The sequence below is a fragment of the Budorcas taxicolor genome, chromosome 22 (assembly GCF_023091745.1).
Source record: "Budorcas taxicolor isolate Tak-1 chromosome 22, Takin1.1, whole genome shotgun sequence".
Lineage (NCBI taxonomy): Eukaryota > Metazoa > Chordata > Mammalia > Artiodactyla > Bovidae > Budorcas > Budorcas taxicolor.
In genome coordinates this window covers 41680829-41695700 of record NC_068931.1, presented here as the reverse complement: position 1 = coordinate 41695700, position 14872 = coordinate 41680829, and the positions used below count along the sequence as shown (strand labels likewise).

At 47.6% G+C, this 14872-nt stretch overlaps 1 non-coding gene across 1 annotated transcript; it reads right to left on the bottom strand.

The window, feature by feature from the left end:
- Nucleotides 1-13947: 13947 nt before the first annotated feature.
- Nucleotides 13948-14019, bottom strand: TRNAC-ACA (transfer RNA cysteine (anticodon ACA)). Its single transcript has one exon. It is a non-coding gene; the product is annotated as a tRNA-Cys (tRNA).
- Between the last annotated feature and the right edge of the window lie 853 nt (nucleotides 14020-14872).

Here is a 14872-nt window from a genome sequence, read left to right as displayed (position 1 = left end):
AGTGGGCTCATCCAGCCGCGAGGTTTCCACCCTGGGCACCTTGTTCTGCCAGGGAAGCGGGGAAGTGCTTGCAGGTGTCAGCACCTGATCATCAACAACCTCAAGGAAGCTCTGCTCTTGGCTCAACAGCCAAACATGAAACAGCCCAGGAGAAAGCCGAAAATGGAGTTTGCTCTGCTCTGCATCCTAGCAGGGGCTTTCAAGGTCAAACAGGACTTGAGAGCCAAGAAGTCTTTTTATCTGTAACATTAACCAACCAGGCCTGAGAGCAAGGCTGAAATGATCCTGGCGTCTGGGCAGAAGTGGACAGACGGGGAGAAGTTGTTTTGAAGGCTGTCGTTGATCCTACTCTTCACTTGCTTTTCAGTGTATCACTCACTTTCTTACCCAACAGAAACCTAGGGAACCAAATGGGTAGATGAAGGGCTTACGTTGGCAATGTTTGTGGACATGGTATTTCACTTCTATGAACAGTTCAGTTCAACACACTGACAATCCTGCTAAGTTTCAGTCATGGTGCTGGGCCTGAGAAACCTCCTGGTTTATGGGTTGAAGCGGGGCAAGGGCAGCAAGTGTCCTCGGGCCCTCCCCAGTGTGATGCTGATGTGGGAGACTGATGTCTGGGACACAGGTCTATTAAAGAGCGCCTAAGCTCCTGGCCAAGAAACTATGAGAACATAAATCACGTGTTGCTTTACATAGAAATTACACATTAAATTTTAATAACCGCACAACCTTTCTTCCTTCTTCCATTATGTGGCGAGGAGAACAGCCCTGCCTCCCGGCCAGCAGCTGCCTCCCCTGGGACGGACCAGAGGTTGGTTTGTCCGGCTCTCCCAAGGTGATATAAAAATAGCAAAGGCTGTCAATAGTGATCAATTAATTTCAATAACATAAATAATGGTTGTAATTGCAGTTGATAGAGAGAAAGGCTGTCCTCTTTGATTAATCTGATCCTTTGGGCCACTGTTACCATGAGCACAGTAGAATGCTAATCAGAAACCATGCGGAGACATGGAGGCCGCCTGTCAGGAGCTTGGCCCTCCTGGTCTCCCGGGCACTGCCCACTGCTCTCTGCTCTGACCCTTTTATTGGCACCACAATTCGGATGTCCCTCCATCAAACAGGTCACATCACATCTCATCTCCTCTCTGGGAGCTGTTACCACTGAAAAAACTTTCTGGTTGAGACTTTGGAAGTTGCCCCGAGTGATGTGAAAGCTCTGTGTGACCATCAGCCGCTGGGGGAGTTGGCCAAGTCGCTGGGTCTTTCTCCCCATTTTACAGATCTCTGGTAGGAACACCGAGAGGTTGAGTGATGCCTCTGAGCAGCCAGCGGTCAGGAGGAATAGCGGAGCAAATATGTCCCTTCACCACGCCCCCCACTGCAGCCCCGCCTCTCCAGTCACCCCCTGGGGGCCTCCGGGGCCGCCTCCTCTGCTCTTCCCTCCTCCGGGTCATCCTCAGGACTCGGGGCTGCTCACTGTCCCCCTCGCCCTGTCCACCTGTCACACCCCAGCCTGCAGAGCCACTGCTGGGATCGGCGCCTGGGATCTTGGCAGGTTCCTCTTCTGTTACAAAGCTCAGGTCCCACAGTCTGGGACAGTGTCCAGAGGACTGACTCACGAGGCCAGTCGGCTCTCACCGCTTGTGGTCCTGCTTACAACTACTGTCACTTTGTCCCCATGCCCTGTCAAAGCTGGGTCAAAGGGCAGAGTCGCAACAGAGATGGGACAGCAGGCGAATGGCATGTCTGGAGTGGAAACCTGATCCCTGGGTGCTCAACAACCCCCACCCCAAGCTCCCTTGGGAAAGCCTGCACTCAAGGCTCGGAGCTCTCCTTCCTGGGACTCTGACCCTGCTGCCTGCAATTTTAAAGAGAGACAAGTCTCTCTCTTTTTTTTTTTTGCAAACACTCAATAAATGTAACCATTTATTATTCTTTTTTTAAAAAAATTGAGGTATAGTTAACATTTAAAAACAATTTAAAAAATAGAATGTTAACATATAACACTATACTAGTTTTAGGTGAAAAGGAGTCCAAGTGTTAAGCTAAAGGAATACATCTCCCAGGGAGAAACTTCTGGACCTCACTAGGAGGAAGTCACAGAAAAGAAGGATCTGGGGGCTGTGAAGAGCAGACTGGCCGCTGTGGGCAGGAGGGGCCAGGGAAAATTTGGGGAGCCTCTAGCCTTCCCAGCACCCCTGAAACCACACATCCAAACAGCCCCTGACAATTTTCACTACAGTTCTTTAGCAGTGCTGTGCCAATGTTTAAGGACTCTTTTTTCCCCCTATCAATAAACAGTCAATGTAAATGTACCTTTCACGATTTGTTCAATATGTATCAGCTTCTATGCACTGGGTTCCAGAGGATCTGATAAAATTTACTGGAGGTCCCACTGTTATGTACAACATTTTTATTTGAAAAGGCGGGCTTTGGAAGACAGGTGACAGGTGGTGCCAGCTCTCCAAACGCCTGCTGAGAATCCTGTTTCAATGAGGGAGAGAGAAGACTTTCGGGTCTGTGCTTTGAGCTTAAGACCAAATGAAACCAGTTTTTGTTTTGCTTGTTTTTTTTAACCAGGAAATTCTGATGCTCCTGCTGGTCTTCATCTTTCTCAGGCAGCCTCAGCTTCTCTGCATCCCGTTCATGCCTTTCCTCTCTCGATTCTTCCTCCCCGGGACTGTTCTCATCTGTGTCCACTCTTAACTGATCACAACAGATATGTGAAATTCACGGCAAGATTTTGTTTGTATTTTACATATTTTTCTTTAAGTTACAAAAGATGAATTGTTGTTGTTCAGGTGCTCAGTTGTGTCCAACTCTTTGTGCCCCCATGGACAGCAGCACACCAGGCCTCCCTGTCCATCACCATCTCCCGGAGTTTGCTCAAACTCATGTCCATTGAGTCGATGATGCCATCCAACCAATTCATCTTCCATCACCTCCTTCTCCTCCTGCCCTCAATCTTTTCCAGCATCAAGGTCTTTTCCAAAACCATTTTTATTCCTCTTTCTGTCTCACAAGACAAACCCCCACAACTCCATAAGGTAACACTGTTGGTAGGAGTGGCCCCTGTGGGGTCTCTGCCCATCACGAGTCAATTTCTAGAATCAGTTCTTCCACTTGATGGGGATATCTGTAAGTACATTCCATGGAGAGTGCAAAGGCTCGTGATTTCCTTGAGTAACATTATCTCCAAAAGGAACAGAGTTGATGATACAGCAAAGAAAGGATGAGCCGTTGGTGAGAAGTCTTCATTCTGATGCTCAAGGGCCATTGGAAGTGTTCAAGGGGCAGGGCAGGATGGACCCAATGGACCTGTCTGCCCCTCAGGCCTGGGTCATCATCACCAGGAGTCACCTGTTGATTGCTTCCTTTTCCACTACGGCCAGGTTCCAGCTGGCACTGTAGGGAGCTTTCACAAGAGCTGACTCTAAACTAGACAAAACCCACACTCCCCACCACATTCGCACACTCATGCATTCCACAGTGAAAGTTCTCAAAATCAAAAGAGGTTACTGTGCTTATGCCATCATATCCAAGAGGCATAGAGACCATCCCCCTCCGTCCTGCCACGCATGTCCACTGATGTCTGACGGTGTCGGATCAAAAGTTGCTATGACATCACCTTTGGAAAGTGACAGCTTACACGATAACCTGGAAGCAATTTGCATGGAAGCATTTTCAAAGGCTACAGTTACATTCAGAGATTTGTATCTTGTATTTTTTTTAGTTAAAAAAAATTTTTTTTTCAGCTGCACCCTGCAGCATGTGGGACCTTAGTTTCCTGACCAGGGATCAAACCTGTGCCCCCTGCATTGGGAGGCAGAGTCTTAACCACTGGACTGCTGTGATAGTCCCTGTATTGGTATTTCTATCAGTAAATGAAAGCTTTAAAAACAGATATGGTTGTGCAAATGTATTCAATTTAATTTAGGGGACAAGTGGATTTTTCTCCAAAGGAAAATCAGAGCGAGAACACTAATTGGGTAATTCTATACCTTGTATAAAGAGGCATGATTTTAAGTATGTCAGACTACATAATTCACCTTAAAGTCATTTAAAGTGATTTTCTTTAAGGAGGCAACAACCAGGATTTGCCGTGTCCAATGGGCAGAGTGGCTGCCCTTGTCATTTCCAGCAGTCAGCTCCACGTTCCCTGTTGCAACAACGCAGAGAGAGTGCTGTGCGTTTCTGCTGCATGGGCTGATTTCTCACTAAACCATGACCAAATGCCTGTAGCATTGACGTGATTATTTTTTGTTACCGTCAAGCTCCCAAAAGACGATTTTTCAAGATTGCACTTATCTATGTCTTAGATTCCATGCGTCAAATTGCAGTAATTTCTTAGTTGTAAAATAGTCATTGCTTAAAAATAACACGAGTGGTTTTTTTTCCCCCTTCTGAGCAATCAGTAAACTTCAAATAGCCACTGGTGAGTAGTAGCTTTCCTCCCCCTCTTCCTGTCAGATTAAAACAAAACAAAACCAAAATTTTCAACTAGCATGAAATATGACAACTGCATTTAAATTCAAGCCAAGAGAAAAGTCTAGATTGCATATTTTATTCTGCCCAGGGCTAAGAAAAATACTTTAGCAAATAAATGTCCCCTATAAACAGAATAGTTTTTCTTTCTTTTCTATTAGCCTACCTTCTTGGGGACGATTTCTTCCTTAAAGTTAGGGTATATTAAAAGGAATCATGGAACAGAATATTTTTCAAAGGAAATCATGCTAGCGAAATGACACAACTCTGTCGCACTGCACTGCTTTGAAGCTACCTGGAACATAAAAGGTAAGAACATAAGGTCTCTCTCTCACTCCAGGTTCTGAAATCCCAAAGCCACGGATCTTAAGCAATCCCATATTCCACCAGCAACTGATGGGTTATGTTTCTAGCTGCTCCCAGGATTCCCTGTTGCAATCCTGTACCATCTCCCCTTCCTGGAAAATGTTTTCCATTGGTCACACCCACCAATCTAGACAAGGATTCAGATTTAAGGAATTGCTGTAAGAACTCCACAGTGACTGAGATGTTTTTTCAGTCTTGTGGTGGCCAGCACCATAAGGAAGTAAGCCGAGGGCAGACACTGTCCCTGTGGGCAGGGATAATCCCTGTACTGGTATTTAGGGACTACCACGGCATGACCAGTAGGGAGACTGGGAAGTGGCCCTGTTGGTTTCAGAGGGAGGAGAGCCTTGGTCACCCAGAGAGGGAGGGCGGGAATGGCAGGACCTTGGTTGATGAGACTTTTTGAGAGTCTCCTGTACATGGATACATGCTAAGTCTCTTCAGTCATGTCCCCATGGACTCTTTGCGACCCCATGGACTATAGCCTGTCAGGCGCCTCTGTCCAGGGGATTCTCCAGGCAAGAATACTGGAGTGGGTTGTCATGTCCTTCTCCAGGGGATCTTCCCGATGCAGGGAATCAAACCTTGGCCTCCTGCACTGCAGACAGATTCTTTACCCTCTGAACCAGTAGGGAAGTCTGGGCAGAAAATCACCCAAGATGGTGTGAAAATGCAGCTGTAATTCCCCAGGTCTGGTATAATCTGCATTTCTGGATGGCTTCCTGGTGATGTTGATGCTGCTGGCTCTTGGATCCTCTTGGGGAAGTAGGAGAGGACTGCAGTGTGGGCCCATCGCCTGGGAGCTTGTTAGAAATGCAGATTTCCTCTACGTAGAGGAAACGTACATTTCCTCTACATGCAAAGATATTTCTTATTTCCCTTGGATGGAGCCCTAAAAGTATAATTACAGTAGTTACTGAGCCGTGCTGTTTCAATACCTGTGAGGCTGTTATCTGTTGCCACTTTACTTTTCAGAAGGTTCTGAACAATTGGAATGCTTCTAGATCAGGGTGCCCATCTCATGGCACCCTCCCAGTTTTGAAAGGACTGGAGTTTCTGGGTGTGGGCCCCAGAGTCTACAACCTGCCCAGGGGACTCTAATGGATGCTGAGGACTGAGGAACTGCCCCGGGGCCATGCTACTCAGAGGGATTCTGGATGGGCAGCATTTCTGTTGCCCAGAAGCTTAGCAGGAATGGACGTCTCAGGCTCTGCCCCAGACACTCTGGATTAGAGTCTGCATTTTATTTAATAACAAGGTCCTCTGGTGACTGGTCTGCTCCTGAGAAATGGGAGCTTCAGGAAAGCTCCCACAACCCCTGAGTTCAGGGTGGGGACCCACTTGAGCCTGAGGTGCGGATGCAGCCTGTTTGTCAGCCTGCTTCCGCCTTGATTCCAGGTCCATCGAGGTGGCCTCCTGCCAGCGCCCAGGCTGCTTAGAACTGAGCCTCCCTGCCAGGCAAAACCAGGTCCGAGGGTCACCCGCACACTTGGCTACGTGCCTCACCTGCCACAGCCCACGGGCACTGGCATCCAGGTAACCAGGCTATAGGCCACCAGATTGCCAAGCCAACAGGCCACCAGACCACAGGCCACCAAGACTCCCAAAGCCACCAAGCCAACAGGCCACAAGACCACCAAGTACCAGACAACAAGCCACCAGGACTTTCACTCAATATGCTTTTTCTCCTTTTTTTTCCTAGTTGGAAGAATAATATATGTCTATTGTGGGAAATATAAAGTGGAAAAAAAGCACAGCCCCCCACAACCCCATCATCAGCAAGAACCATTCCATTTTAGTGAGTTTTCTTCTTGGCTGTTTTTTTCCTATGCATTTTTAGGATTCCACTTTTTTCACTAAGTACTGTTTTAGGCCTGAAAAGTGCCTGATAAACATAATTTTAATGCCTATAAATACTCTATTCAAATAACAAAAATTAATAACATTTTTGTACCAACGTTAGACATTTGGGTCACTTAAAAATGCTTTTCCTCTACGTGCAAAGATCTTTATTTCTTATTTCCCTTGGATGGAGCCCTAAAAGTATAATTACAGTAATTACTGAGCTGTGCTGTTTCAATACCTGTGAGGCTGTTGTTATCTGTTGCCACTTTACTTTTCAGAAGGTTTTGAACAATTGGAATGCTCCTAGATCAGGGCGCCCATCTCGTGGCGCCCTCCCATTTTGAGTACCACTGTCTGTGGGATTTTTACTGATATTTGCTGGTGTGGTGAAATGCAGCCTGCCCATCCATTCCTGTTCTCTGCAGTGGTGAACCAGCCCCTTGCTGCACAGTGAGGCCTGGTGGGCCTTGCATAACACCAGGACAGCTTTACTTTCTCCCTGCATCTGCCCTTGAACCTTCCTCTGCTCTGGGAAGCCAGGCTTCTCCTCGGGGGTCTCCAGAACAGGCCCACAGGCAGGGACTGCTGCCCCCAGGCCAGGCCAGCCAAGCCAGGCCCACACCTACTTCTCCTCTCCAGCTGGGCTTGGATACAGGCTCTTAGGCCATGCTGCCATCTGTGGCCCACACTGCAGCCCTCCCTTCTCTGGCCCTCTTGCTCCCCTAAGAGGGTCTGAGAGCCAGCAGCTTCAGCATCACCTGGGAGCTGGCTGGAGATGCAAACAACAAGGCCTGGGGAGTGTAAGTGATGCTCTCGGCAAATTAGGAGGCGTCTTTCCTCCCCACAACATAGCGGGGTGTGCCGGGCTTGGTGAAGGAACAGGGCTTTCAGCCCCCACTTACCTGCCGGCCAGGTGTCACCCTGCAGCACTCAGGGCAGTCCGGAGGGTCGAGCTCTCCAAGGGTTCTTCCTGAGACCTCCTCCATCTCCCCGTCACTAGCAAGTTCTCTGTAGGATTCCTTTCCTCTCAACATGTCGCCAGCTCTCACCCTGCCGAGAAGGTTGAGCTAAGGGCTGCACGACCACAGGTCTGCCTCGTCTCATCCTAAATCTGGACCCTCCAGCTGGCGCTATCTCTGAATCCCTCCCTCACCCATCTCCTCCCTCCTCTCACCTGATGCTTGTGGCCCCGGAGCTGGACCAGCCCACATCTCGCGGGAAAGACGTAGCTGCTATCGCGAGAGGTGTGCAGGTCTCTACTCTGAGCCCAGGAAGAAGGACGAGAAGGATGGAGTAGGAATGCTGGCTTAGCGAGAAGAGAATCCACTTGCCTTGAAGTGACAGCTGGAGAAATGGAGAAGCCGTAGGCCACAGGGTCTAAAAGACCATCACCCAGGAGAGGAAGTCAGGGGCGGCTCCTTCCGGGGGTAAAGATCATTGGGAATATGTTTATTCCTAATAAACATGTTAGGAAACATACTCCTAATAAACATATGTACCTGAAGTGATAGTTAGGGTTCCACACTCTGCTGCTGTCATCCCAAAATGTGAGAGGTGTGTTGCTGAGACCCTGACAAGGGTCTAATAGTGGTGATGTCTGTTGTATTGCTGTGAAGAGATAAAAGCGGTACAGAAAATTGTTAGGGTCATAATTTTGTTCCGTACTTTAGTTTCTAAATGGATCTCCATGCTGTTTATAAGCATCACCAAAAGTGATTAGTCTTCTGTGTAGATCCTGGAAAAAGGGGTGGGGGTGCAGGGCTGCGGTGTGGGACAAATGAGGGGGAAGCTTCCTGGGTGGAACAGAGTACCTCCCATCTCTAAGCCACGGAGAGTGTGTGCTCTGTTTCAGCTTCTTCCCCAAATAACATCAGGCCTTTATGTTGATGGGCATATCAGAAGGCTATGGCGGGGGTGGGGGGCAGTCACTGCACAAACTTCCTTTACATCAGACATAAACAGCTCACTCAAATGTGAAATATAAACTCAGGTTCAACAGAAGACCCCAGTGCCATTCCCACTGATGGATGGAGTCTACAAACAATACACAACACAGAAACTCAATGGGAAGTAGGTACAGAGACTGGGTTGCTTGCTTTGGTCGCTGCATGCAAATTTCTTTCTTTAGAGGAAGCAGCCTTCAAGCAAATAAATACTTGAATAAACTAATGAGAAGAGAATTACAAGCCCTCTTAGTGGCTGGGTCATATCACAACAGGCTTCCACAGGGCCAGACTTCCTCCCTAAACCAGCATCCAGCGCAAGGAAATCAACATTTTACCCAAAGGAGTTTTCCTTATAGTTATGTCGTTCTCCCCCAACCCCTAATTTCTCCACGCAGTCCAGAGAGGTATGTCTTATTTATGTTTTACACATTATCAGGTTTACGCTTGACAACGCTTGCATGCGTGTGTGCTAAGTTGCTTCAGTCTTATTTGACTCTGTGCAACACCATAGACTGTAGCCTACCAGGCTCCTCTGTCCATGGAAGTTTCCAGGCAAGAATGCTGGAGTAGGTTGCTGTGCCCTCCTCCAGGGGATCTTCCTGACCCAGGGATCAAGCCCATGACTCTGCATTAGCAGGCGGGTTCTTTACCACTAGCGCCGACTGGGAAGCCCCCAAAATGCTTGACAATCATGTAATTCTCTTTCACCAATGAATGACACTGTGTAACACAGAATCATATTAGAAAATGGTAACATGTAAAAGATTTGTAGATCACTAAGTGGCACTAGTGGTAAAGAACCTGCCTCCTAATGCAGGAGATATAAGAGACTTGGGTTCGATCCCTGGGTCAGGAAGATCCCCTGGAGGAGGGCACAGCAACCCACTCCAGTTTTCTTGCCTGGAGAATCCTGGTGGGCTAAAGTCCATAGGGTTGCAAAGAGTTGGACACAACTGAAGTGGCTTAGCACGCATGTAGCAAAGACCAGCAACACTGAAAGGTGTTGACTAGGTTCTGCAAAGAGGTGTTCGGGTGGCCTTTTATGAAATGCACAAAACCATGGGAGGAAGGTCAAGCTGACTCCCACCCCATCCTGAGAGGTGAGCCTACATCCACCCACACCAGGGTAAGTCAAGAGACTTCTGATCTGCAGAACCCATGTGAATTCGGACAGAGAACGGAAAGTGGGGGGTAACCCCTAACAGCATGGCTCCCTGTGGTGACACCAACCACACTTCTGCAGCATTGCATGGGTTGGGGGGACTGTGACAAGGCTCCCTGTGACAGAGAGGACCAGAACTCCAGCCCCACTTTCCATCAGTCATGTGGCCAAACTTTACCTGTGCAGCATAAAAGTCTGCATCACAGAGGACCCAAGGAAGTGGGTGACAAGACTTCTGGGGGGACAGTGACACATCAGAGGGGACATGCATTTCCAGTCTGGCCAGGTTTCATTCACATCCCAGAGGTCTTAAACACAACGTCTTAGGATTGTCCAGACGCCAACAGAGGTCTGAAGCATGGTGTCACTCTGGACCCTGGAGTAGGCAAGGTACCTTTTCCATCCCTACAACACATCATTCCCAGGGAGGGAGTCACTGATCTGGGGGTGTCACTTAGCCTCCAAGGTGACCATGCTTTTGTAAATCACCCTGGATGTTGTCATGTGATTCCTCTTTTTAACTTAAATTTTGCTTTCTTGAAAGTGTTATTCCTTGGCCCTAATGAATCAACCCAAAATATAGGTCTACTTTCCTTCTGTTCAATTGTTTTCAAAATCTTTGAGGATAGCCATAAAATTTAAATATTTTCAAGTTTAACACATGGAGTTTCCCCAACTTTTTTTCCCATGACATGGGTTCCGTGTGCACTTTGCAATCAGATGGTTTGAGTTGAAGACCCTGGGCCAATTACAAAGTCTGTCTGAGCCCAACATTTCTGTTTTGTAAAGTGGGGTTAGTGCTGTATTGATTATTATTATTTTGTTATTGTTGCATAATGTCATGGGTGAAAAAGATTTTATTTATTTTTTACTTTTTGGCCATGCCATGTAGCGTACAGAATCTTAATTCTTCCACCAGGGATGGAACTCATGTCCCCTGCACTGGAAGCATTGAGCTGTAACCAGTGGACTGCCAGGGAGTCCCCAAAAAGGATTTATTTAAGCTTGTGATTCTGGTGGGTGGTTCTTCTGGTTTAGACAGAGTTGGCAAATCTCCACTGGGCTTGTACATGTGTGTGAGGTCAGTGGGCAGGCTGGCTGCAGGCTGGCTGGTCAAAGGTAGCCTCATTAATGTCTGACAGATGGATATAATGGGATAACTAGGCTCCATGTCTCCTAGGCTGGCCTGGTGATGATGTTTCAAGAAGCCCATTATGCACACCTTTCCAAGTCTCTGCCTATATCCCACCTGTTTACATTCACCAGAGTAAGTCCCATGGTCAGCCAGACCTCAGGGGCTGGGGACTGGACCTGCTTCTTTACAGGAAGGCTGGAGAATTGAGGCTATCTACAATCTGTCACAAGCATCAACCATAAAGTGATGGCAGGAGAATTCAATGAGAGAAAAAATACAAATGGTGAGACACAGCCTGGCACACAGTGTATCCTGGTCTTCCTCACCCATGATACTTCACGAGCTGTTCATTGAGGATGGCAGATACCTTCTCCACAGAACCCACATGTCAGGATGACGATGGGATTAATCAGATTTTTAAATTGCCTGGTAAGAGTCAATTAGTTCTTTAGAGACACAGAGGATGTAAATTGAAGGTGTTATTACATGATTATGGCTTTCTCATCCCGGCTGGGGCTGAGAAATCAAGACAATCAAATATTATAGGCTTTCTGTCCTATTTTTACAATCAGAGTACTGGATAATAAATTTAAATGGAGAGACAGAAAAGTGAGATGACCTCTTTCCTGCCAACTGTATCAGTTGAGAATTCAGGTCTGAGAATTTTGAGAACTGTGCATCTTTCTTTTTGGGGAGAGAATTGAGATTCAAGCGTTTCTGCAAAGGTGGTAAAAAATAAACCATTTATGGAGCTCAGCCCTCCTTGCGAATCTTTATTGAATGGAACTTAATGGCAACCAGTTTTAGCCGAACTAAAAATTTTTTCCCTCTTTCCATCGTGTCGAAGTACATACCTTTCTTTTTCTCATCTATTTCAAAACATGATTTAAAAATATTGAAGTAATATTTCTTTTTCCCTTTAAAGATGTTTGTTCCAAGCTGAGAAACTCAGGTTTACCCCACAGCCCCCAGCATTTAATCTGTAATTTTGTAGGTTACACTCATTTGCAGATTTTAGAAAGTGCCTTTTATTCTTCTCTAAGTGTTAAAGCAATTTAGATTAATGGGCCTCGGACTCTTTGATACCCATTTTTAAAGCATTTCAAAATGTGTAGAAGACGGTACCCTTTCATATGTGATAAGTAAAAATCTTGGCAGATGAAAGACTTTTTTTTTCTTTTTGTTTTTGCACACAAAAGAAATCTTTGGAGCTGCAGCTATAACTGTGGAATTCCATGTTGTAATTTTCTTCTTTTGGGAAGGCTGCCCTTTGCAGCTGCTCACAGGAGGTGGGGAAAGAGACAGCATGGGACCAGCTCCGTAGAGAGGGGACAAGCAGGGCGAGGCCACTGGTCCGGGGAACCATCCCATACTCTGTTCTGGATGGTCACAATTTGCATCCGAAACCAGATGTTTACAGAGACATATTCCATCTCATACTGCTTGCATCAATGTAGGATGACTCCATGAGGACCAAGGTTCTCTAACAAAGAGAGAGCCAGTTCCCATGGAGGGGAGTTGGTTGATGGAGGCCCTGAGGGATGCGGTGATGGCCAAGGGGCAGGCCCTCTGTGCAGCCCTGTCAGCTGGGAGCCTCGGGCTAGAAGAGGTGCCCACAGCTTCCGTTTGCTTCTCTGATTAAGGACTGTTGTATCCCAGGTCCCCACTGTGCTTGAAGGGGGCCCCGGGGAGACCTGGGTGACTCCTGGCCCAGTTCATCTTCCTGTGCCTTTCTGTCTGAGTCTCTGTGTATGTATCTCCATCTGGCAGGAAGGATGGTTGCAGCGAAGAAGTCGCAGACTGTTTTACTGCACCTGGTCACAGACTCATGCTTTTTCTCTCTGAGACAAATAGCAGGAGGCAGTGGACTGTGACTTGGCGCCCTGTCTTGTGTTAGTCAATCAGTCGTGTCCGACTCTCTGTGACCCCATGGACTGTAGCCCACCAGCCTCTGACCATGGAATTCTCCAGGCAAGTATACGGGAGCCATTCCCTCCTCCAGGGGATCTTTCCAACCCAGGGATTGAGCTCGGGTCAATTTGGTGCCTATGAGAGCAGAAACGCCCCAGCCAGACACCCAGACACGGACATGAGCAGAGACTGAAGGCCACCTGCTGGGACAGGACCGTGTCCACTCCCCTGAGCTCAGCGCCTGTCCATGGTGGGGTGGACAGAGTCGTGGGAGGGAAGGGTCCCTCCAGAGATTCCTGATGGTAACACTACCGAGGACACATCTCATTGCTTCTCCCTCTGAGGACATCATGTTCTGGGAGGTTTTGTTTATCACATGGCACTGAATTATGTTAGAACCAAAGACCCTCCCAGAACCTCCGAGAAGCTGAAAATCACTCTAATACATCTCATTTTGCTGGAAGGTTTTTTAAATTTTAAAACACAAGGTACATTTTTTCCTTTTATGTTCATCCTGAAAATACCAAGGATTCTGGGCAGTTGAAGTAACAGCAGCTTCACACATCTGGATATTCCAGTATGTCCTCCCCAAGCCAGTGGCGGACAAGAAGGGCAAATGGAACCCAGTTTCCAGTAGAGATGGACAACGGAATGGCTGGGCTTTAAATAAGGCTTTGAGGGACTCCCCTGGTGTCCAGTGGTTAAGACTTTGCCTTCCAAAGCAGAGGGATGTGGGTTCGATCACCGGTGGGGGAACTAAGATCTCATATACCTTAAGACCAAAAAAAAAAAAAAAAAAAAGAAACCCCACAAAAACAAAGCACAAATGACTTTGAGTAGCAAAATAAAACACCCAGCCTCTGTAGTCTGTTTTCCACATCCTGCCGCAAGACTCTTGAAGGCAGGAGTAGCCTGGGATAAACTGAGTGGACGACAACCTGGGAGCCTAGTGGTAGGGCCCAAAGTGAAGTCACTCAGTCGTGTCTGACTCTTTGTGACCCCGTGGACTGCAGCCTACCAGGCTCCTCTGTCCGTGGGATTTTCCAGGCAAGAGTACTGGAGTGGGATGCCATTTCCTTCTCCAGGGGATCGTCCCGACCCAGGGATCGAACCTGGGACTTCTGCATTGTAGGCAGACGCTTTACCATCTGAGCCACCAGGGAAGTCACCTAAAAGCCCTGAGGTGCAAACATGTCCTGGGAGTGAATGAGACTGGGAGGGGCAGTCTTCAAAGGCACCGCTTTTCAGGGGAGAAGTTCTAAAGGAAGGAAGAGGCATGCTTTGGAGGACAGGCAGGGCGGAAGGGAGAAGCCCAAGAAGCCTGTGGGCTCTGCAGGGCAGCAAAGAGGCAAAACATTCACACAATCCCTCACTCAAACCCGTCCAGAAAAACCATTCATTACAGAAGCCACGTTTCCCAACACTGACAGGAGAGGTGCTCATGAATGAGGAAATCTTTTTCTTTTTTTGGCTGCACCTCGAGGCATGTTGGATCTGTTTCCTATGTGTGTGCTCAGTCAAGTCTGAGTCTTTGCGATCCTGTGGACTGTAGCCTGCCAGGTTCCTCTGTCTGTGGGATTCTCCAGGCAAGAATATTGGAGTGGGTCGTCCTTTCCTTCTCCAGGGGATCTTGCCCATCCAGGGATCAAACTTGCGTTGCTTGCGTCTCCTGCATTGGCAGGTGGATTCTTTACCACTGAGCCACCTGGGAAGCCTTCAGTTTTCTGAGCAGGGATCAAACACAGGTCCCTGCATTAGGAGCACAGAGTCTTAACCACTGGACCATCAGAGAAGTCCATAGGGCTAAAGAGGAATCTTTAAGCCACTCAGGACAATGAATAGGGAAACAGACTAAATATAGGCAAAACTACCATAACATAAAGAAGTCCTCAGTTGCTAAAAATCTGCTTCCACCAAATGATCCCAAAGCAGAAGGTAACTGTAACATCACTCTCAGCACTGAACTAAATGTCATCAAGCATTTTAGGGTCTATAATCCCACTCTGAATCAGAAGT